Genomic DNA, 22,752 nt, shown 5'->3' on the forward strand with positions numbered 1-22,752 from the left:
TCACAGGCTGCAAGTTCGTAGTTCCCATTGTTTTGGTGTCTGCCCCCAGTGGCTAAGGTTGTTTTAGTGGGTTGTGGAGGCTTCCTGGTGGAGAGGACTAGTGCCTGTGTTCTGGTGTCTGAGGCTGGATCTTGTCTTTCTGGTGGGCAGGTCCACGTCTGGTGGTGTGTTTTGGGGTGTGTGTGACCTTATTATGATTTTAGGCAGCCTCTCTGCTAATGGGTGAGGTTGTGTTACTGTCTTGCTAGTTGTCTAGCATAGGGTGTCCAGCACTGTAGCTTGCTCGTCATTGAGTTGAGCTGGGTCTTGGAATTGAGATGGAGATATCTGGGAGCTTTCTGCCATTTGATATTATGTGGAGCTGGGAGGTGTCTGGGGAGCCAATGTCCTCAACTTCGCTCTCCCACCTCAGAGGCACAGCCCTGATGCCTGGCTGGAGCACCAAGAGCCTGTCCTCCACACAGCTCATAATAAAAAGGAGAAAAAAAAAAAGAAAGAAAAAGATAAAATAAAATTAAAAAGTTATTAAAATAAAAAACATAAATAATTATTTAAAAAATTTTAAAGTAATTCAAAAAAAGAAAAAAAGAACAACCAAACTAAAAAAAAAAATAATCCATCAATGATAACAAGCACTGAAAACTATACTAAAAGGAAAAAAACCAAAAAACAAAACAAAAAAGAACAGACTGAACCCTAGGACAAATGGTAAAAGCAAAGCTATACAGACAAAATCACACACAGAAGCATACACATACACACTCACAAAAAGAGAAAATGTGGGGGAAATATATATGTATATATATATATATCGTTGCTCCGAAAGTCCACCTCCTCAATTTGGGATGATTCATTGTGTATTCAGGTATTCCACAGATGCAGAGTACATCAAGTTGATTGGGGAGATTTAATCTGCTGCTTCTGAGGCTGCTGGGAGAGATTTCCTTCACTTCTTTTTTCATACAGTTCCTGGGATTCAGCTTTGGATTTGGCCCTGCCTCTTCTTCTGGTCGCCTGAGGGCATCTGTTCTTCGCTCAGACAGGACGGGGTTAAAGGAGCAGCTAATTCAGGGGCTCTGGCTCACTCAGGCCATGGGGAGGGAGGGATACAGAGTACAGGGCGAGAGTGCAGAAGAGGCCAGCCTGAGGTGCGCTGTGTGTTCTCCCGAGGAATTTGTCCCTGGATCATGGGACCCTGGCAGTGGTGGACTGCACAGGCTCCCAGGAGGGGAGGTGTAGATAGCGACCTGTGCTTGCACACAGGCTTCTTGGTGGCTGTAGCAGCAGCCTTAGCATCTCATGCCCGTCTCTGGTGTCCGCGCTGATAGCTATGGCTTGCGCCCATCTCTGGAGCTCATTTAGGTGGTGCTCTGAATCCCCTCTCCTCTTGCACACTGAAACAATGGTCTCTTGCCTCTTAGGCAGGTCCAGACTTTTTACCAGACTCCCTCCCGGCTAGCTGTGGCGCACTAGCCCCCTTCAGGCTGTGTTCACACAGCCAACCCTAGTCCTCTCCCTGGGATCTGACCTCCGAAGCTGGAGCCTCAGCTCCCAGCCCCCACCCGTCCCGGCGGGTGAACAGACAAGCCTCTCGGGTTGGTGAATGCTGGTTGGCACTGATCCTCTGTGTGGGAATCTCTCCACTTTGCCCTCTGCACCCCTGTTGCTGCGCCTGCTCCATGGCTGTGAAGCTTCCCCCCTCCGGCACCCGCAGTCTCTGCCGGCAAAGGGGTTTCCTAGTGTGTGGAAACCTTTCCTCCTTCACAGCTCACTCCCACTGGTGCAGATCCCGTCCCTATTCTTTTTTTTTCTTTTCTTTTCTTTTTGCGGTACCCGGGACTCTCACTGTTGTGGCCTTTCCCGTTGCGGATCACAGGCTCTGGACGCGCAGGCTCAGCGGCCATGGCTCACGGGCCCAGCTGCTCCGCAGCATGTGGGATCTTCCCGGACGAGGGCACGAACCTGTGTCCCCTGCATCGGCAGGCGGACTCTCAACCACTGCGCCACCAGGGAAGCCCCGTCCCTATTCTTTTGTCTCTGTTTTTTCTTTTTTCTTTTGCCCTACCCAGGTACGTGGGGAGTTTCTTGCCTTTGGGGAAGGCTGAGTTCTTCTGCCAGTGTTCTGTAGTTGTTCTATAGGAGTCGTTCCACATATAGATGTATTTTTGATGTATTTGTGGGGAGGAGGGTGATCTCCATGTCTTACTCTTCCACCATCTTGAAGCTCCTCCCCTTTTTTACTTTGTTTCACTCCCTAGCCTCCATCTATGGACCTAGAAAGAGGAAGATCACACAGCATGAAATACATTAAATTTCCATGTAGCTGGTTTTTAATTTATATTAACATTTTGAGATATGGGCTTCCCTGGTGGTGCAGTGGTTAAGAATCCGCCTGCCAATGCAGGGGACATAGGTTCAAGCCCTGGTCTGGGAAGATCCCACATGCCGTGGAGCAACTAAGCCCACGAGCCACAAGAACTGAAGCCCACGTGCTTAGAGCCTGTGTTCCGCAACAAGAGAAGCCACCACAGTGAGAAGCCCACACACACTGCTAAGAGTAACTTCTGCTTGCCCCAAATAGGGAAAGCCTGTGCACAGCAACGAAGACTCAACACAGCTAAAATAAATAAATAATTTTTAAAAAATAAAATTTGAGATACATTTGTTACAGAAAACAAATGTTAGCATATTTATTTTGGTCCATATTTCAACCTTTATAATCCTGGTCTGCCTGGTTCCAGAGCTCATGAGTTTGATGCCCTACTTATGTTTCCTGAGTCATCTCTTACTGGGATTGTAGGAAAGCTGCCAATCTGTAGGTAAAAAAGTCAGGGTGAGAATGGTTGTATAATATAACATATTCAAAGGTCATGAGACTCACTTCTGTCATTTTTCTCTTTAAAATTCTCCCTTAGAATTTTAATTTTAGATGGTTCTTTGAACCAATGTTTAGGTTGTAATTCTAGGAAGATATGTTCAGCTAGAGTACAAGGGTTTTGTTAAAGTGTCATCAAAGCTAAAATGGAGGCAGAGAAGACTTGATGGAAGAGTTAACTTCTGAACCAGATTTTGAAAGATGATCAGGAATTTGTTAGTAGGAGAAAGGGAAGGAGGACATTCTGGGCAGAGGAAAGTGCATATGTAAACCTTGGAGGGAAAAAAGAAAATGGCAAGTTTATCAAAAACAACTAATTTAATACTGGAGAAGCCTGGCAGGAGATATAGCTGGTAAAACAGAGCTCAAATACTGAAGATCTTTTTATGCCATTCTGAGACATTCCATTTTATCCTGTCAACTCTGAAAAACTACTAAAGGTGTTGATCAGGGAAGAGGCATGATCAGACTTATGTTTTAGTAAGATAATACTCATGGGGGATAAGATGAGGATTTGGGCTGATTTTTTTTCTATGTTGGTGGATACTTTCCCTACCCTCCTCCACTAATACCACTTATTTTATTAATCTTAGAATTTAGAACTATTAAAATGTTTTGGGGGAGAAACTTTCATTAGAATAAGTTCTCTGGTTATTCTTTTTCTGTGTTTCAATTTACCATCCCAAAGAAGTTTAAGTAAATTAGTTAGCCAACGTTTTTCCCGGCAGAAAGCAGGCTACTTTCTCTCAGAAGGTTATGCTTCCTTAAATCTCCAAAGTCTTCCTCATTTATCAGAGATCTATATCCTTCCTCAGTATGAAAGTGAAGCAACTCTGCAGTGCCTTGTTGGAAAATGTCCTAATAGATTGAAGACAACCTTCTGTTGTGGAGCTGTTGGTAATCACTTTTGGAAAATGGCCATAGTTTTGCAATGTCACCCTTGAATTCCCTCAAATTCTTGGGTGAATTCCATCTACATTTAGTGATTTATTTACAGTTTGACAATTTGAACTAGAAAAATTCTGTTTATTCTCAGTCTTTTCTAACTAAGAACTAAGTGGTACATAGATTGTCTTGTCTGATTACAACTAACATCATTTGGTGGATGAAATGTAGCAGCTGGGATCCCACCAAGCTGTGCTCCTTAGAACATGGAAGGATGAATACAGTATTTAAACCTTGACTGTACTGCAATAAGTCCCTGGATTAACTGCTGGCTGATATATTGCATGGAAATGGAAAGGATCTTCAAATAGCCATCATATGAGGTGACTGGAAAGTGGATGGCTCGTTTGGTTATGACCATTTAAATGGCTAAAACGAATCTAATACTACATGATCACTTTTCAGTTAAAAGCTTAAAGGATGCCTAAAGCTTGCTTACTCGAAGACTTTTATTTATCATACCTGATGTGTAGCTAATTTAGTGCTACATTTTATATTAATTTATAAAAGGACATGTGGAGTCATATATGTATGCAAATTCCTTTTATTTATTCATTCATTCTTCATTTATTTTATTTACTCAGTCATAAATTTTTATCTTTTATATGCCATATACCATGTTTGGCATGGAGACTATAACCTCAAACATGATCCTGTCTCTCAATAAACTTAAATATATAGCATTATATATTAAATATATAGCATATATTAAATATATAGCATGTTAAACTTGATAAAGGTATGATTATGGAGAAAGAATATTGCTAAGGGACAACATCAAAATCATACTAAGGAGGGCTTCTCTGGTGGCGCAGTGGTTGAGAGTCCACCTGCCAATGCAGGGAACATGGGTTCGTGCCCCGGTCTGGGAAGATCCCACATGCCGCGGAGCGGCTGGGCCCATGAGCCATGGTTGCTGAGCCTGCGCGTCCAGAGCCTGTGCTCTGCAATGGGAGAGACCAAAACAGTGAGAGGCCCGCATACAGAAAAAAAAAAAAATCATACTAAGGGATTAGGAAAGGTTTCCCAGAGAAAGTAATAACTATATCTATATTTAAAGGATGAGTAGGAGATAGCTTGATTAAGAAAGTGGTGGAGCAGGGTGGTGGAGAGAGAAAATTACAGCAAAGGGAAGATTATAAACAAAGGAATGTGAGGTGAATAAGAGAAGCACAGAAGTCTCCATAAAACTTGGGTAAAGGGTAAATGGATATAGTAGGTGGGCTGGGATGAATTGATGGAAAATAAAGCTGTAGGGAGGTTGAGATCAGAATATAAAGTTTTCTGTTCCAAGCTAAAGCATTTAAGTTTTGCCCCAAATGTCACTTTTTTGGTAAATTCTTCTTGGCTTCTGTGATTAGATCATACTCTCTTATAAGTGCTTATAGCTCTGTGAATCTCTCTTATGTGGAGCTTTTTACGATGTTAATTTCAGTTTGCCTATATGATCAGTTGTTTGATCCACGTCTTTCCCCTTTACCAGATTGTAAGCCCTCTGTGCTTCTGCTTATTTACCTCACATATCTTTGTTTATAATGTTTCCTTTGCTATAAGCTCCATGAGGGCAGGGACTCTGTTCATTTTGTTCAACTTCCTATCACTAGAACTGATTACAGTGCCTGGCACATGATGAACTTCCAATAAAAACTGGCTGACTGATTTAATGAATGAATGCCAGCCATGAAGAGCCATCAAAAGTCCTTATGAAGCAGATGATTTTCTAGATTACATTTATATTCTGGAAAGATTCTGCTGGGAGCAGTCTTGAATGATGAATTGGAAAAGCGTCAGACCAGAGGCAAGAAGATTACCTAGGAGGCTACAGAAGTAGTACTATGGGGAACTACATGAGAGTCTGAAGTAAAGTGTCAGGGGGAGTGCTGAAGAAAACAGAGTTAAGAGAAGAAAACAGATTCATTGAAGAAGAAAAAACATGTAAATCTTGGTATCTATATAACTTGGTATTTAACTGGATGAGTAAGCAAATAAAATTGAGATGTCTAGGATGACTATCACAAGTTGGGTTTCCCAGGAAACATACTCTGAGGAATAGTTTAGTGTGCAAGAAGTTTATGAGGGAGTGCTCTTGGCATTAAAACCTGTGGAAGGGAAGGAAAAAGAAGGTGAGGGCCAGGGAAGGGAAGAGAGAGGAGGGGAAGGGAAGGGAGAGGAGGGAGCAGGATTTGGCAGAGAGAGAAGGTGGGCTCTGATGCAGTCTCAATGAAGACCTCAGCCAGCCATATGGAGAGTTCTGAGATGGCACTTCAGAGTCATCCTGAGTTTGAGGAAAGGCTGGAATTTATACTTCTGTATCAATTGTTCATTGAAGTAAGACTGCCATGACCTTCAGCAAGGCAACTCTCTTCAATTCAGGCAATTCTGAAGAGATCTGATAGCTCAGGTCTGTCTGCACTGGGGGAATACACCTTTCAGTCCTGAAGGAGAATCTGGGTGGCACCTCACAGCAACCACTACAATGAATCCCCATTTTAAGCAACTAAAAGGCATTTGAGGGTAGATCTCAAGGGTAGGACTATTCATTCAGTTTTGGAGTATAGAGTTTAAGGTCTGTAGGTCACGCACAAAGAATTGCTCCAAAAGGTCTGAGTTAGAGATCAATTTGGGAGTCATTAATGTGGAAACAATGGTTAAAATGGAAGGAGACAAACAGAGAAAACTGAGCAAAAGTAAGGAAAAACAGGATGAAGTGGTGCTCACATAAACCAAGGGAAGATAGAATTTCTGGCAAGAAGAAGCAAGTAGCTAATGATAAGAACCTAAGTCCTGAATTTAGCAATATTTGCCAACTCATGCCAAAATTGTTCCATGAAATGGAGGAAGGGAGCAGAAACACGACTGTAGTGTGTTAAGGACCCATGTGTAGCAAGGGACACTACTCTGTGAAGATAAGGTAGATTGTTTTCTCAAGACACTTGCCTATGGAGGGAAATTGAATCGTAGGGTACTACCAAGAGGTGGACAAGGTGGTCAAGGAAGGTTTTGTTTATTTTTCATTTACTTTAGGACTGAGAAGGCATAACATGTGTTTATGACAGAAGGAAAACAGCGATTGAAAAGTTGAAGACACAGAAGGAAGCGGTCATGGAGAGCACACCAGGAGATTGGAAAGGATGAGACCCAAATAAGCAGGAAGTAGTCTGCGATTTTAGAAGTGGAAAACCCCTTCCACTAGGATGGGAGGGAATAAAGGAAAGTGATGGGCACATTTATGGAATTATGAACAGATTGCCTCAGTTTTCTCACTTGAGGGAGTAGGTTGAAATATAGAAGTCGTGGGGTGAGGGTTTTGAGGAACAATTGAAAGTTTTGAAAGAGTTGCTGAGAGGAATTCCTTCTTTCATTTATTCACTCAACGAAACTTTATTAAGTGTGTATATGCATCAGGCACAGTGGTAGGAGTTGGGGTTCCAGAAGTTAATTAGTGAAACCTGTTTCTACCATCCAGGGCCAGTTTTGTGGGTGTTTAACATGTGTAGTCACACAAGACACTGCTTGGAAGGGCCCCATGATTAGTTTAATGGTCTACTTGTCACTGTCTGGAAATTCTTAATAATTTTTGAACTTGTTGCCCCATATTTTCATTTTGCACTGGGCCCTGAAAATTATGTAGCTTGTCTTTCTGCTATCACAGAAGTTATTGTCTGGTAGGGAGGCAAATGTTAAAAATAAAAAAGTGAAAGAGGGCTTCCCCAGTGGCGCAGTGGTCGAGAGTCCGCCTGCTGATGCGGGGGACACCGGTTCGTGCCCCAGTCCGGGAGGATCCTGCATGCCGCAGAGCAGCTGGGCCCGTGGGCCATGGCCGCTGAGCCTGCACGTCTGGAGCCTGTGCTCCACGGCGGGAGAGGCCGCAGCAGTGAGAGGCCTGCGTACCTCAAAAAAAAAAAAAAAAAGTGAAAGAAAAAGGTCACATTCGAGGGATTTTAAAAGAAAAATAAACAATAAAAAAAAAGTAATAAGATGAGTTGAGAGTTATAAATAGAAAAAGAGAGACCTTTGGTATAAACAGCAGGAAAGTCTATCTTGGTACAGGAATGGGAAACCCAACGCTGGGTACAGCTGTGAAGACCTCGTAGTTGTTAATCAGGTGAAGTTGTTAATCAGGTGAAGGGTGTTCCCTGCAGATAGAAGAGCAAGTGGGAACATACAGAGGATGGAGAGTATTTTCCTCTCAAGTTCAAAGGAAAAAAGAAGATATGAGGTGGAAAGATGAGCAGGGCAATGTCATGTCTACCATTGTCAACCATTAAAAAAACCTTTGGGCTCTACTTTATAAAGTTTAATATCACTTTATAAAAGTTAATGAACTTTAGGAAAGTATTTGAGAAGGGAGGGGTGATACAATAATACTTGTGCTTTAGAAAGAACATGCTGATGTATTATCGTGTGGACAGAAGAGGAGAAAGACTGCAGGCAAGGAGATCAGTTAGCTGTCCCATTAGTCAATGTGACAGGAGAGGTTGAATTGCACAAGGGGGGTGACAGTGGAATAGTGACAAGTGCCCAGACTTCAGATGGTGTTACCTCCCTCCCAGGAGGATCTACACTTACTTCTAGCAGCAGTTAAAAAAGAGGCAGGTCACCTTAATCCAGTCCTGAGTTGAGGTGATTTGAAGCTAAGTCTGGTCTGGTCTGTCCTTTCTGGAGTTAAGGTAAAATTCTGGAGTATATTTTTTGGGGCTCCTCCTTCTAGGTGGGTTCTGAACTCTAACTACTTCTTAGCCTCTCAGCTGTTGCTTTAGAATTGGCGATCTATCAAAGAAAAGGAGGCTTTAAATGTTGGACTCATTTCTCTGGGCTCCCATGTCTCCAGGATCTTAGGCCCTGAAGTCCTCACTGGCTTTATTGTTCTCTAAAGCCTTCAAACACATTTTTAGCAATATATTCATCCAGATTTCCTAGAAGTACTTGACGGGAAGATTACCCTGATAAGCTAATGTGCCATAGCTGGAGTTGGAGGTTTCACAGCTGAGCTTCTAGACTGAGGTGCATCCCCAGTACAGGAGAGAATACAGGAAAAACACCTGGCAAAGTAGTAGGCATATATCAAGGCACATTGCATGATAACTATTACTGATATACCGAGAATAAAGCATACCTCTATTTGAGGGATTAAATAGCTATAGGTGAGCAGGAGGTATAAGAGGAAGGGAGCATGTTTTCAGGAGGATTGTTCAGGAGAATACATGGAGATGTGCTCAAGGGCATAGATGGAAGGCATTACTTAAGAAATAAGAATGTTCATATTCCCAAAGATAGAGAATATTAATAGAGGTACAGAGAAATTAAATTTAGAGATGAATGAGGTAGTGGGAATTCACATTTGGCTTTTATTTTCTACGTGAAGTAAAAGGTAAGATAATTTGCTAGAAGTGAAGAGTATGAAGATGTATTTAGAATTTAAGAATAGGGTAGGAACATATGTTATAAGTGTTGTGGAAGAAGTTTGGAGTGTGAAGTGTGGATGGATCAAAGGACTCCTGGGCAGCAGGATTCCAGGCTGTGTTGGTTCTGAGGCTTTTGAGGAGAGGAAATGAGACCCCAGGATGCTGAAAGGATCCCTAAGTATATGATGCTAAAGTCAGCATTGATTATGGCAACAGAAGGAATAGGAAAGGACATGGGAATCAGGAAAAGGAAACCAAAAATCAGATACTAGAAAGCTCTAAAAAGGAAGATAGAGTACCCAGGAGGTGAAGAGACATATCAAAGAGAAAAGGAGAGAGTTTTAGAAGTACATTCTGTGTATGTCAAAAGAGACAGTGCAGGTGGACCATGACCAAGAAACAACAGTGTGGCAAAGTCAGTTCTAACCACTCTTCCTGGACCTAAGAGAGGAAGGAATTGAAAAAAAGATGCGCTTGGTGAAGAAGAGAGGGAAGTTCTATCATTAAGAAAAAGTCAGATATGCTTTAAAAAAATAAGGTTGAAGAAAGTGTATGAAGAAAATAGTGAGGATTGTCTTCTACTTCTAGCCATGAGAAGTAAGAAAATGTGAACTGTGTCTAGGAGAAACATCAGGTAGTAGAAAGAGATCCAGAAATGACAGAGAAGATGAAATTAGTGAACAAGGACATTGAAACATTTTCTATAAACATGTTCTATATGCTCAAGGATATAAAGAAAACCCAAACATAGTGAGGAGATAAATAGAAGATTTTTTAAAAAGAACAAAATGGAACCTCTAGAGATGAAAAATGCAATATCCAAAATAAAAACTTAATTGGGTGGGATCAGCAGTGAATTAGACCCAAGGGAAAACACCATAGACTTGAAGACAGAGCAACTGTTCAAAATCAGTCACAAGGAGAGAAAAAAAAAGCCTGAAAAAAAAAAAAAAAAGGTGAAGATGGGAAGGGCTCCAGAGGCACAGAGGAAGTATCTACTGGGAGGCCTTCAGGGAGCATGAACCTTGAAAAAACTTCAATTTGACAGGACACAGATGGGAGCTGAGGAGAAGACACAGGCTGATGACACTGTCCTTAGGGTATGTGGTGAAGAATGGTCATTCATTTATTTATTTTAAAAATACTCACAAATACATGTCATCATTAATTGAGTGCTTTCTATGTGCTTCAGTTTGTACTAGCCTCAGGGGATACAAAGATGAACAAGACACAGTTTATAGTCTATGAGAAAACAGGCAACTAAAGAACAGGATGCTAAGTGCTACAATGGAGCTGTGGACATTTAGGGAGGTCACTCCTTCTCAGGGCCATGCAAGTGCAGAGTTGGCACTTGATAGGCTGTAAGAGCTAATAGCTCCTTAAATTTTGCATCCTAGATGCCTTTCTTGTCTCACTCTAATCTGGCCCTGGGTAGGATGAGTTAATGATAGTAGAAAGAAGTACTGGATTTAAGACTAAGCTACCCATGGGACTTCCCTGGCGGTGCAGTGGTTAAGACTTCACCTTACAATTCAGGAAGTGCGAGTTTGATCCCTGGTCAGGGAGCTAAGATCTCACATGCCTTGGGGTTAAAAAACCAAAACATAAAACAGAAGAAATATTGTAACAAATTCAATAAAGACTTTAAAAATGGTCCACATCAAAAAAATCTTAAAAAAAAAAAAAAGACTAAGCTACCCAAGGTTTCTGCTTCTATCCAAATGTTCTTGCCTGCATGGTCGAATCCAGCGTTTGAGGGAAGACTGAGCCTTTGGCTTCTGGAGAAGAATTGCTCACCTTTGAAGCCTCAGCTCTAGAGGCCTTTTGTAGTCACCACCACCACCACCACTAAAAAATAAAACAAAAATAAATGAAATGTTAAATTTAATTCACTCCTTCCTCCTTTCCATCCAGCATGCCCTTTACATACATCTATCTTCTCACCAAGGACTCTTTATTGCATGTGTTGGTCTTTCCTACTAAACTCTGTGCAGTGGGAGGACCAGGACTGTCTCATTCAATTTTGGGAGTGAAACATTTTTATTATTGCAGTAGAATACATGTAACATAAACTTTTCCATTTTAACCATTTTTAAGCATACAATTCAGTGGCATTTGTTACATTCACAGTGCTGTGCAACTATCACCAGTCTCTATTTCCAAAATGTCTTATTCAATTTTTGGATCCTTATCAAGGTGCATGGCACAAGTGTGATTTTAATCAAATTTATCAAATGAATTATTGAATTGATGCATGAATTAAACCAACAGTCTAGAGATTGACTGTAAATACACAGCAATTAAGATTTCCTTTCCTGCTATGCAAGAATGACAAAGAATAAAGACTAAAAATTTAAACAACTTGTAGATAGAAGTAGTGGGTACATCAAAGGAAATATCTTTAGAAAGAGAACTTGCGCTAATGAGAAGAAAATCATGATATGATTTTGATGTTGAAACTACATGACAGAAATCAATGACCCCCACAAGCAAGTGACAAATTCCTTTGTCAAGAAACAACTTTCAATGGAGTTGGGCCTGATGGTCTTTTGCAGGTGGTTTGATTCCTGAGGGTGTTTAGAAAGTAATCAAAAGATTTTTGATGTTTAATACATATTTTATATCTTCTCTCTAATAGAAGGACATGCTGGTGCTATTACCATCTTTAGACCTGAAAACTAGATAGATAACAATAACTCTTCTCTGTGCTTCATCAACGTGTGAGTTCAGGGCACCTGGCATAGAATGGAGGTAAATATTGATTTGCTTTCACAGTGATGGGGTAGTTCTATCTATAGACTGAGACAGAGAGGGGAGGGCAGAATAACTATCAGAAATCTTAGGTCAGATGGAAAAATCAACAAAGGTTTGTTTTATTTTAGTGAAAATTTTCCAAGTATGCTAAGTATTCTGTTTAATTTGCTAATGTCCCCTTGCTTCACATTATACTATGAGGAACTAGTTACCTGACTGTGCTGTCAACCAGGAGGACCTGGTATGGCCCAGTTAAGAGGCTGAGGAGCAACAATGACCCACAAAACGTTCCTGACAATGGGGCACAGAGGAAAGGATCAGAAGCACAGATGTCAATCTCTTCTCAGCCTCCTACTTGTTTGATGACTCTTCTTTGTGTTTGCATATCATACATATTTATGTGATCATTATGTTGATTATTATAAAGCAAGTGCCATAAAATATGGTCTGACTAACTTTTTTCTCCCCCTTGAAATACTCCCCTTGGGAGTGGATCAATACCTTGTTTGGTCCATTCCCAATCTCTAAACAAATCTAAAAATAGCTTAGAACATCTCCTTCTATGGGCATGAGTGTGGAGGTTTGGTAGAGGAGATCCATAGTTAATGTTATCCCTTATGAAATCTCCGCCCACGGTTGTGAGAGAAAAACAAGTTTTCATCCAATGTGTTCTCAATTACTAGGTTCGCTTCATGGGAAAACCCCCAGCGATTATGGTAGTTGCCATCAAGAGACTAATGGTAACTAGGAGAAAAGAAACAGGCTTGAGAGGCTTTGTCTAGCCATCTGTCTATATTAAGAGCAGATGATGACAGAGCATCTACTGAACGCTGGCAGAAGACCTCAGACCTCCCAAAAGGCAAGAAACCCCCCACGTACCTGGGTAGGGCAAAAGAAAAAACTAAACAGAGACAAAAGGATAGGGACGGGTCCTGCACCAGCGGGAGAGAGCTGTGAAGGAGGAAAAGTGTCCACACACTAGGAAGCCCCTTCGCGGGTGGAGGCTTCGGGAGGCGGAGTGGGGGAGCTTGGGAGCTGCGGAGGAGAGCACAGCAACAGGGGTGCGGAGGACAAAGCGGACAGATTCCAGCGCAGAGGATCGGGCCGACCGGAACTCGCCAGCCGAGAGGCTTGTCTGCTCGCCCGCCGGGGCGGGCGGGACTGGGAGCTGAGGCTCCGGCTTTTGTCGGAGCGCGGGAGAGGACTGAGGTTGGCGGCGTGAACACAGCCTGCAGGGCGTTAGTGCGCCGCGGCTGGCCGGGAGAGAGTCCGGGGAGAAGTCTGGAACTGCCGAAGAGGCAAGAGACTTTTACGTCCCTCTTTGTTTCCTGGTGCACGAGGAGAGGGGATTAAGAACGCTGCTTGAGAGAGCTCCAGGGACGGGCGCGAGCCGCGGCTAAAAGTGCGGAGCCCAGAGACAGACATGAGACGCTAGGGCCGCTGCTGCCGCCACCGGGAGGCCTGTGTGCGAACACAGGTCACTAGCCACAAGCCCTTCCGGGGAGCCTGTGCAGCCCGCCACTGCCAGGGTCCCGGGATCCAGGGACAACTCCCCCGGGAGAACGCACAGGCGCGCCTCAGGCTGCAACTTCTCGCCGGCCTCTGCCTCCGCAGGCCCGCCCCACACTCCGTGCCCCTCCCTACCCCCGGGCCTGAGTGACCCAGAGCCTCCGAATCAGCGGCTCCTTTAACCCCGTCCTGTCTGAGCAAAGAACAGACGCCCTCCGGCGACCTACACGCACAGGCGGGGCTAAATCCAAAGCTGAGCCCCTGGGAGCTGTGAGAACAAAGAAGAGAAAGGGAAATCTCTCCCATAAGCATCAGAAGCAGCAGATTAAAGCTCCACAATCAACTTGATGTACCCTGCATCTGTGGAATACCTGAATAGACAACCAATCATCCCAAATTAAGGAGCCCTGTGGATGAAAGGCTCTTGGTGCTGCAGCCAGGAGTCAGTGCTGTGCCTCTGAGGTGGGAGAGCCAACTTCAGGACACTGATCCACAAGAGACCTCCCAGCTGCACATAATATCAAACAGCAAAAATTTCCGAGAGATCTCCATCTCAACGCCAGCACCCAGCTTCACTCAACGACCAGCAAGCTACAGTGCTGGACATCCTATGCCAAACAACTAGCAAGACAGGAACACAACCCCACCCATTAGCAGAGAGGCGGCCCAAAATCATAATAAGTCTACAGACACCCCAAAACACACCACCAGACGTGGACCTGCCCACCAGAAAGACAAGATCTAGCCTCATCCACCAGAACACAGGCACTAGTACCCTCCACCAGGAAGCCTACACAACCCACTGAACCAACCTTAGCCACTGGGGACAGACACAAAAAACAACAGGAACTACGAACCTTCAGCCTGCAAAAAAGGAGACCCCAAACACAGTAGGATAAGCAAAATGAAAAGACAGAAAAACACACCGCAGATGAAGGAGCAAGATAAAAACCCATCAGACCTAACAAATGAAGAGGAAATAGGCAGTCTACCTGAAAAAGAATTCAAAATAATGATAGTAAGGTTGATCCGAAATCTTGGAGATAGAATGGACAATAGAATGGACAAAATGCAAGAATCAGTTAACAAGGACCTAGAAGAACTAAAGATGAAACAAGCAACGATGAACAACACAATAAATGAAATTCAAAGTACTCTAGATGGGATCAATAGCAGAATAACTGAGGCAGAAGAACGGATAAGTGACCTGGAAGATAAAATAGTGGAAATAACTACTGCAGAGCAGAATAAAGAAAAAAGAATGAAAAGAACTGAGGACAGTCTCAGAGACCTCTGGGACAACATCAAACGTACCAACATTCGAATTATAGGGGTTCCAGAAGAAGAAGAGAAAAAGAAAGGGACTGAGAAAATATTTGAAGAGATTATAGTTGAAAACTTCCCTAATATGGGAAAGGAAGTAGTTAATCAAGTCCAGGAAGCACAGAGAGTCCCATACAGGATAAATCCAAGGAGAAATACGCCAAGACACATATTAATCAAACTGTCAAAAATTAAATACAAAGAAAACATATTAAAAGCAGCAAGGGAAAAACAACAAATAACACACAAGGGAATCCCCATAAGGTTAACAGCTGATCTTTCAGCAGAAACTCTGCAAGCCAGAAGGGAGTGGCAGGACATATTGAAAGTGTTGAAGGAGAAAAACCTGCAACCAAGATTACTCTACCCAGCAAGGATCTCATTCAGATTTGATGGAGAAATTAAAACCTTTAGAGACAAGCAAAAGCTGAGAGAGTTCAGCACCACCAAACCAGCTCTACAACAACTGCTAAAGGAACTTCTCTAGGCAAGAAACACAAAAGAAGGAAAAGACCTACAATAACAAACCCAAAACAATTAAGAAAATGGGAATGGGAACACACATATCGATAATTACCTTAAATGTAAATGGACTAAATGCTCCCACCAAAAGACACAGATTGGCTGAATGGATACAAAAACAAGACCCATATATTTGCTGTCTGCAAGAGACCCGTATGCTAACACATATATATGGAATTTAAGAAAAAAAAAAAGTCATGAAAAACCTAGGGGTGAAACAGGAATAAAGACACAGACTTACTAGAGAATGGACTTGAGGCTATGGGGAGGGGGAAGGGTAAACGGTGACAAAGCAATAAAGAGGCATGGACATGTATACACTACCAAACGTAAGGTAGATAGCTAGTGGGAAGCAGCCGCATAGCACAGGGAGATCAGCTCGGTGCTGTGTGACCGCCTGGAGGGGTGGGATAGGGAGGGTGGGAGGGAGGGTGACGCAAGCGGGAAGAGATATGGGAACATATGTATATATATAACTGATTCATTTTGTTGTGAAGCTGAAACTAACATACCATTATAAAGCAATTATGCTCCAATAAAGATGTTTAAAAAAAAAAAAAAAAAAAAGAGCAGATGACACAACTGATTCCCTCAAACTGGGGTCCAGAAGACTTTTTTAGTAAAACTTAACCATCCACTGATTCTTCCCTTTGTGTGTTTCCCCACTCCTGTTCTCAACGAACTCATATAACTATACTACTGAGAATCTGGATTAGGGATTCAGACCAAAAACCAAAAACAAAATATCAGCTTAAAGTCACTAAAAAGATAACTTTAATGCTATTTATAAATCTAGGGTTCAACTTCTGTAGCCTTCACAGGTATCACAAATGTATGCAAGAACAAGTTATAGTTTCTGTAGCCCTAAATTATTGTGCTCCCTAAAAAGATCCTGAGAGGAAGAGATAGAGACACTTATGAGCAAGAACAGCTCAGCATGGGGACGGGAGGGTGGGGTGGAATTTCAGGGAGCTTTCTTTGAAATTCTACCTTTTCTTTGGCTCCTTTTAAAATGCAAATATTTTATTTGAGAAAGTCAACTAACTGATTCATTATTACTCACTAAAGTCTCAGCACAGATTCCTTTCTCAGAAAAAGAGAGAGACAGGACCTGAGAAAGAGAAAGAAAGAAAGAAAAAAAAGAGGGTGGGTGAAGGTTATTTCAGAACAGGTATCTTTTGAAGGGAAAAGATGAGAGAGGTCTGGACCAAGTTGGGGCAGGCCAGGCTAGCTCCAGGAAGGGACTGCCAGCTTGAGGGCACAGTGAAGCTTAAGAAAATGAGGACCCCCCCAAATAAACTTGACTTCAGCATTTGGCCCTGAACCAGCTCTGACGCCTGTCACCTTTTCTCTCCAGCACATTCTCACTTTCAAGCTCTGTCCTCGCATCTCCCTCACTCTAGCTCCTCTCTTGAGCTTTATCTGCCCAGTGATGGGCCCTCGGTAATGAATTCTTTGATCTGGTTCAGTCAGTGGTTCTCCCAGATGCTTTCTGTCTTTCTTTAGAGATGGTGTGAGTAGAAGAAAGCAAAGTAGAGCCATGACCTCCCCACCAGCTGGCTGGCTGATCTTCCTTGCATTGCATTTGTCATTCTGGACATTTGTAGATCTAGAAGATGCATGCCTGGAGGTGGGGGGAGCTGTGCCTCAAATTGCAGTCTTTTTTTGGGCTCATGAGTAAGTGCTCTCAGCACCTAAGGAAGGTAGATACAGAAAGGGAGGGGAGGAGGGAGTTAAGAGTCAGTAAAACTGTCACTCCTTGCCGATGACATGACACTATACATAGAGAATCCTAAAGGTGGAACCAGAAAATGACTAGAGCTAATCAATGAATTTGGTAAAGTTGCAGGATACAAAATTAATGCACAGAAATCTCTTTCATTCCTATATACTAATGATGAAAAATCTGAAGGAGAAATTAAGGAAACACTCCTATTTATCACTGCAACAAAAAGAATAAAATACCTAGGAATAAACCTACCTGGGAGACAAAAGACCTGTATGCAGAAAACTATAAGACACTGATGAAAGAAATTAAAGATGATAGCAACAGATGGAGATATATACCATATTCTTGGATTGGAAGAATCGATATTGTGAAAATGACTATATGACCCAAAGCAATCTACAGATTCAATGAAATCAAATTACCAATGGCATTTTTTTACAGAACTAGAACAAAAAAATCTTAAAATTTGTATGGAGACAAAAAAGACCCTGAATAACCAAAACAGTCTTGAGGGAAAACAGCAGAGCTGGAGGAAACAGACTCCCTGACTTCAGACTATACTACTTCAGATTATACTACAAAGACTATACTACAAAGCTACAGTAATCAAGGCAATATGGTACTGGCACAAAAACAGAAACATAGATCAATGGAACAAGATAGAAAGCCCAGAGATAAACCTATTCACCTAGGGTCAACTAATCTATGACAAAGGAGGCAAGTATATACAATGGAGAAAAGACAGTCTCTCCAATAAGTGGTGCTGGGAAAACTGGACAGCTACATGTAAAATAATGAAATTAGAATGCTCACTAACACCATACAAAAGAATAAACTCAAAATGGATTAGAGACCTAAATGTAAGACCAGACACTATAAAACTCTTAGAGGAAAACATAGGAAAAACACTCTTTGACATAAATCACAGCAAGATCTTTTTTGATCCACCTCCTAGAGTAATGGAAATAAAAACAAAAATAAACAAATGAGACCTAATGAAACTTTAAAGCTTTTGCATAACAAAGGAAACCATAAACAAGACGAAAAGACAACCCTCAGAATGGGAGAAAATATTTGCAAATGAATCAATAGACAAAGGATTAATCTCCAAAATATATAAACAGCTCATGCAGTTCAATACTAAAAAAGAAAATAACCCAGTCAAAAAATGGGCAGATTACCTAAATAGATATTTCTCCAAAGAAAACATACAGATGGCCAAGAAGCACATGAAAAGCTGCTCAACATCACTATTTATTAGAGAAATGCAAATCAAAACTACAATGAGTTATCACCTCACACCAGTTAGAATGGACAGCATCAGAAAATGTACAAACAACAAATGCTGGAGAGGGTGTGAAGAAAAGGGAACCCTCTTGCACAGTTGGTGGGAATGTAAATTGATACAGCCACTATGGAGAACAGTATGGAGGTTCCTTTAAAAAGTACAAATAGAATTACCACATGATCCAGTAATGCCACTACTGCGCATATACCCAGAGAAAACTATAATTCAAAAAGATACATGCACCCCAATGTTCATTGCAGCACTATTTACAATAGCCAGGTCATGGAAGCAACCTAAATGCCCATCAACAGGTGAATGGATAAAGAAGATGTGGTACATATATACAATGGGATATTACTCAGCCATAAAAAGGAACAAAATTGGGTCATTTGTAGAGACATGGATGGGTCTAGAGACTGTCATACAGAGTGAAGTAAGTCAGAAAGAGAAAAATATCGTATATTAACGCATATATGAGGAACCTAGAAAAATGGTACAGATGAACCAGTTTGCAGGACAGAAACTGAGACACAGATGTAGAGAACAAACATATGGACACCAAGGGGGGAAGCGGTGTGGGATGGGGGTGGTGTTGTGATGAATTGGGCTACTGGGATTGACATGTATACACTGATGTGTATAAAATTGATGACTAATAACAACCTGCTGTATAAGAAAATAAATAAAATAAAATTCAAAAAAAATACTTCCACAAATACAATAAATTCTTCCAAACATTTAAGAAAGAAATATCCAATTTTATACAAATTTCCCAAAGAATTAAAAAAAAAAAAGACCTTGGATATAGTGATCTGAGGGACATGTTAGAGACCTCTTTCCCCACAATCATGCCAAAAAAAAAAAAAAAAAAAAAAAAAAGCTTCCCCACCAGGCACTATGGTATGGAAATACAACTACTAGAAATATGCTTATTTCAGTAATGCATTGCCCTCTCCTCTTGGTCCTTTTAATGTAAATATCCTTGAGAGGGATCATACCTGAGTCACGGATACTTTAATCGGAAAATATACTAATAAAATAATCAGAAAACTTTCTTTAGTCACAGGAGAATTGGTGTGAGCACCCAGCTGCTGGGTTGGGGATGCTTTGGGGAACAGAGTGACAAAGGAGGATAAAAAGATAAGGACAGGCACAGAAGGGAGAGAAAGGGATATCAAAGCATCCTCGCTGAGTTAAAAGGCTCTCTACCCCACAGCTAACCAAACTCCTCAGGTTTCTTGTCCTCAGTGTCACGTTTTCTGGGGTCATTGTCAGCCACAGTGCATGTGTGTGCATGTATGTGTGTGAATGTATGCATGTGCATGTGTGTGTGTATCTGCATAGTAAGTAGCCTACATTCTAGTATTCTAGTATATAGTAAATGGTATTCAGTGTATAGGAAGTATATACATAGCATACAGGAAGTGTTCTAGAATTCTATCATGTTACTAATACAGATTTACTTGTGATCACTAAGAAAAAGAAGAGTTCAGAAAGTGACTTTTGCTTCACTGCAGAAACTACTAAAAATGACTAATTTTCTTCTCTAGCTACTAAACTGGTAAACTTCATTTCTCTCATAAAAGTTTGAAATTGTATCCACAGAGGTGACCTCAAAACAGAGTTAATTGTTCTGGAAGCAGGCTGACACATTTTCCAAAATTCTAGGACAAAGGGACAGTCAGGTATGAAGTTTCTTAATGGCCTATTCCAGGAATTAAAATGTAAAACCATTTTGGAACAAGTCACCTGCAACCCAAGACAGAAAACCATCTTTCCAGAAATGAGGGAGGGGGAAGGTGGGAAGGACTTGGATGATGTAGCAGAAGAAACAGAAAACCAGCAATTATGGACAACTTCTGTAGAAGCAGACTTTGCAGTTCACCCTGTTTACTGTTTATTAGACTCTCCTGAGACTCACTCTTGCTCTGACACCTTCAGAAAATTCACAGATTTTAACTTAATGCTACCATAAAAACATTTTTTGTCCCTAAGAGGACATAGCTTCCTACAAGATAGCTTCCTACAAAATAGCCTTGCACGAAAAATAAAAAGCTTTTAGAGGAACGTTGACAGTAGGGCCCAGGTGGCCCAGGCTATCATTTGAGTTCTATTCATTCACTTTTACTCCAAATTCAGGTCTTATAGCTCTGGTACACTCATGTATACTTTGCTTAGAAAAAAAGCCATCACTCTAAAATTTCTCAACTCTGAAAATACTGTCATTGTTGTTTCCCAAACTTTCTTCAGCCTATCATCAATCAGTTACACTTCTTTACAGACATAAACCTAAATAATTTGAAGCAGTTTTGGGTCTTTCCTTGATAGCTGTTGTTTAAATGGAAATCTTGTGAATGAGAATAGATTCTAATTCATATCAACTCAACCAATAATCGAGATTAGCAGATGGCATCTTTTTCTATAAAGGGCCACATAGTAAATATTTTAGGGTTTCAGGCCCAATGGTATCTGTGGCAAATACTCAACTTTTCCCTCATAGCTGGAAAGCAGTCATACACAGAGCATAAATAAATGGGTATGGCTGTGCTCCAATAAAGCTTTACTTAAAAACTCAGGCAGCAGGCTGAATTTGGCACAGGCCATGGTCACTGACCCTTGATCAAGATGGCTATATAAAACACCCATGACACAGCAGAAGCAAGAAGAACTACAATTCTGCAGCCTGTGGAAGGAAAACCACATTCACAGAAAGACTGACAAAATGAAAAGGCACAGGACTTTGTACCAGATGGAGGGACAAGATAAAAACCCAGAAACACAACTAAATGAAGTGGAGATAGACAACCATCCAGAAAAAGAATTCAGGATAATGCTAGTGAAGATGATCCAGGAGCTCAGAAAAAGAATGGAGGCAAAGATCGAGAAGATGCAAGAAATGTTTAACAAAGACTGAAAAGAATTAAAGAATAAACAAACAGAGATGAACAATACAATACCTGAAATGGAAAATACACTAGAAGGAACCAATAGTAGAATAACTGAGGCAGAAGAACAGATAAGTGACCTGGAAGACAGAATGGTGGAATTCACTCCTGCAGAACAGAATAAAGAAAAAACGATGAAAGGAAATGAAGTCAACCTAAGAGAACTCTGGGACAATATTAAACACAAAATCATTCACATTATAAGGGTCCCAGAGGAGAAGAGAGAGAAGAAGGACCTGAGAAAATATTGAAGGGATTATAGTCAAAAACTTCCCTGACATGGGAAAGGAAATAGCCACCCAAGTCCAGGAAGCACAGAGAATCCCAGGCAGGATAAACCTAAGGAGAAACACACCAAGACACATAGTAATCAAATTGACAAAAATTAAAGACAAAGAAAAATTATTGAAAGCAACAAGGGAAAAATGACAAATAACATACAAGGGAACTCCCATAAGATTAATAGCTGATTTTTCAGCAGAAATTCTACAAGCCAGAAGGGAGTGGCATAATATATTTAAAGTGATGAAAGGGAAGAACCTACAACCAAGATTACTCTACTCAGCAAGGATCTCATTCAGATTCGATGGAGCAGTCAAAAGCTTTAAAAGCAAGCAAAAGCTAAGAGAATTCAGCACCACCAAACCAGCTCTACAACAAATGATAAAGGAACTTCTCTAAGTGGGAAACACAAGAGCAGGAGAGGACCTACAAAAAGAAACCAGTAACAATTAAGAAAATGGTAATAGGAATATACATATCAATAATTACCTTAAACATGAATGGATTAAACCATTAAACCAAAAGACACAGGCTCACTGAATGGATACAAAAACAAGACCTATATATATGCTGTCTACAAGAGACCCATTTCAGACCTGGGACACATACAGACTCAAAGTGAGGGAATGGAAAAAGATATTCCATGCAAATTGAAATCAAAAGAAAGCTGGAACAGCAATACCATATCAGATAAAATAGACTTTAAAATAAAGAATGTTACAAGAGACAAGGAGGACACTACACAATGATCAAGGGATCAATCCAAGAAGAAGATATAACAATTATAAATATAAATGCACCCAACATAGGAGCACATCAATACACAAGGCAGCTGCTAACAGCTATAAAAGAGGAAATCGAAAGTAACACAACAATAGTGGGGGAATTTAATACTACACTTACACTATGGACATATCATCCAGACACAAAATTAATAAGGAAACACAGGCTTTAAATGACACAACAGCCCAGATAGATTTAATTGGTATTTATCAGACATTCCATCCAAAACCAGCAGATTACAATTTCTTCTCAACTGCACATGGAACGATCTCCAGGATACATCATATGTTGGGTTACAAATCAAGCCTTGGTAAATTTCAGAAAATTGAAATCATATCAAGCATCTTTTCCAACCACAACGCTATGAGATTGGAAATCAATTACAGGGAAAA

This window comes from Globicephala melas, chromosome 1 (genome assembly GCF_963455315.2).
Source record: "Globicephala melas chromosome 1, mGloMel1.2, whole genome shotgun sequence".
Taxonomy (NCBI): Eukaryota; Metazoa; Chordata; class Mammalia; order Artiodactyla; family Delphinidae; genus Globicephala; species Globicephala melas.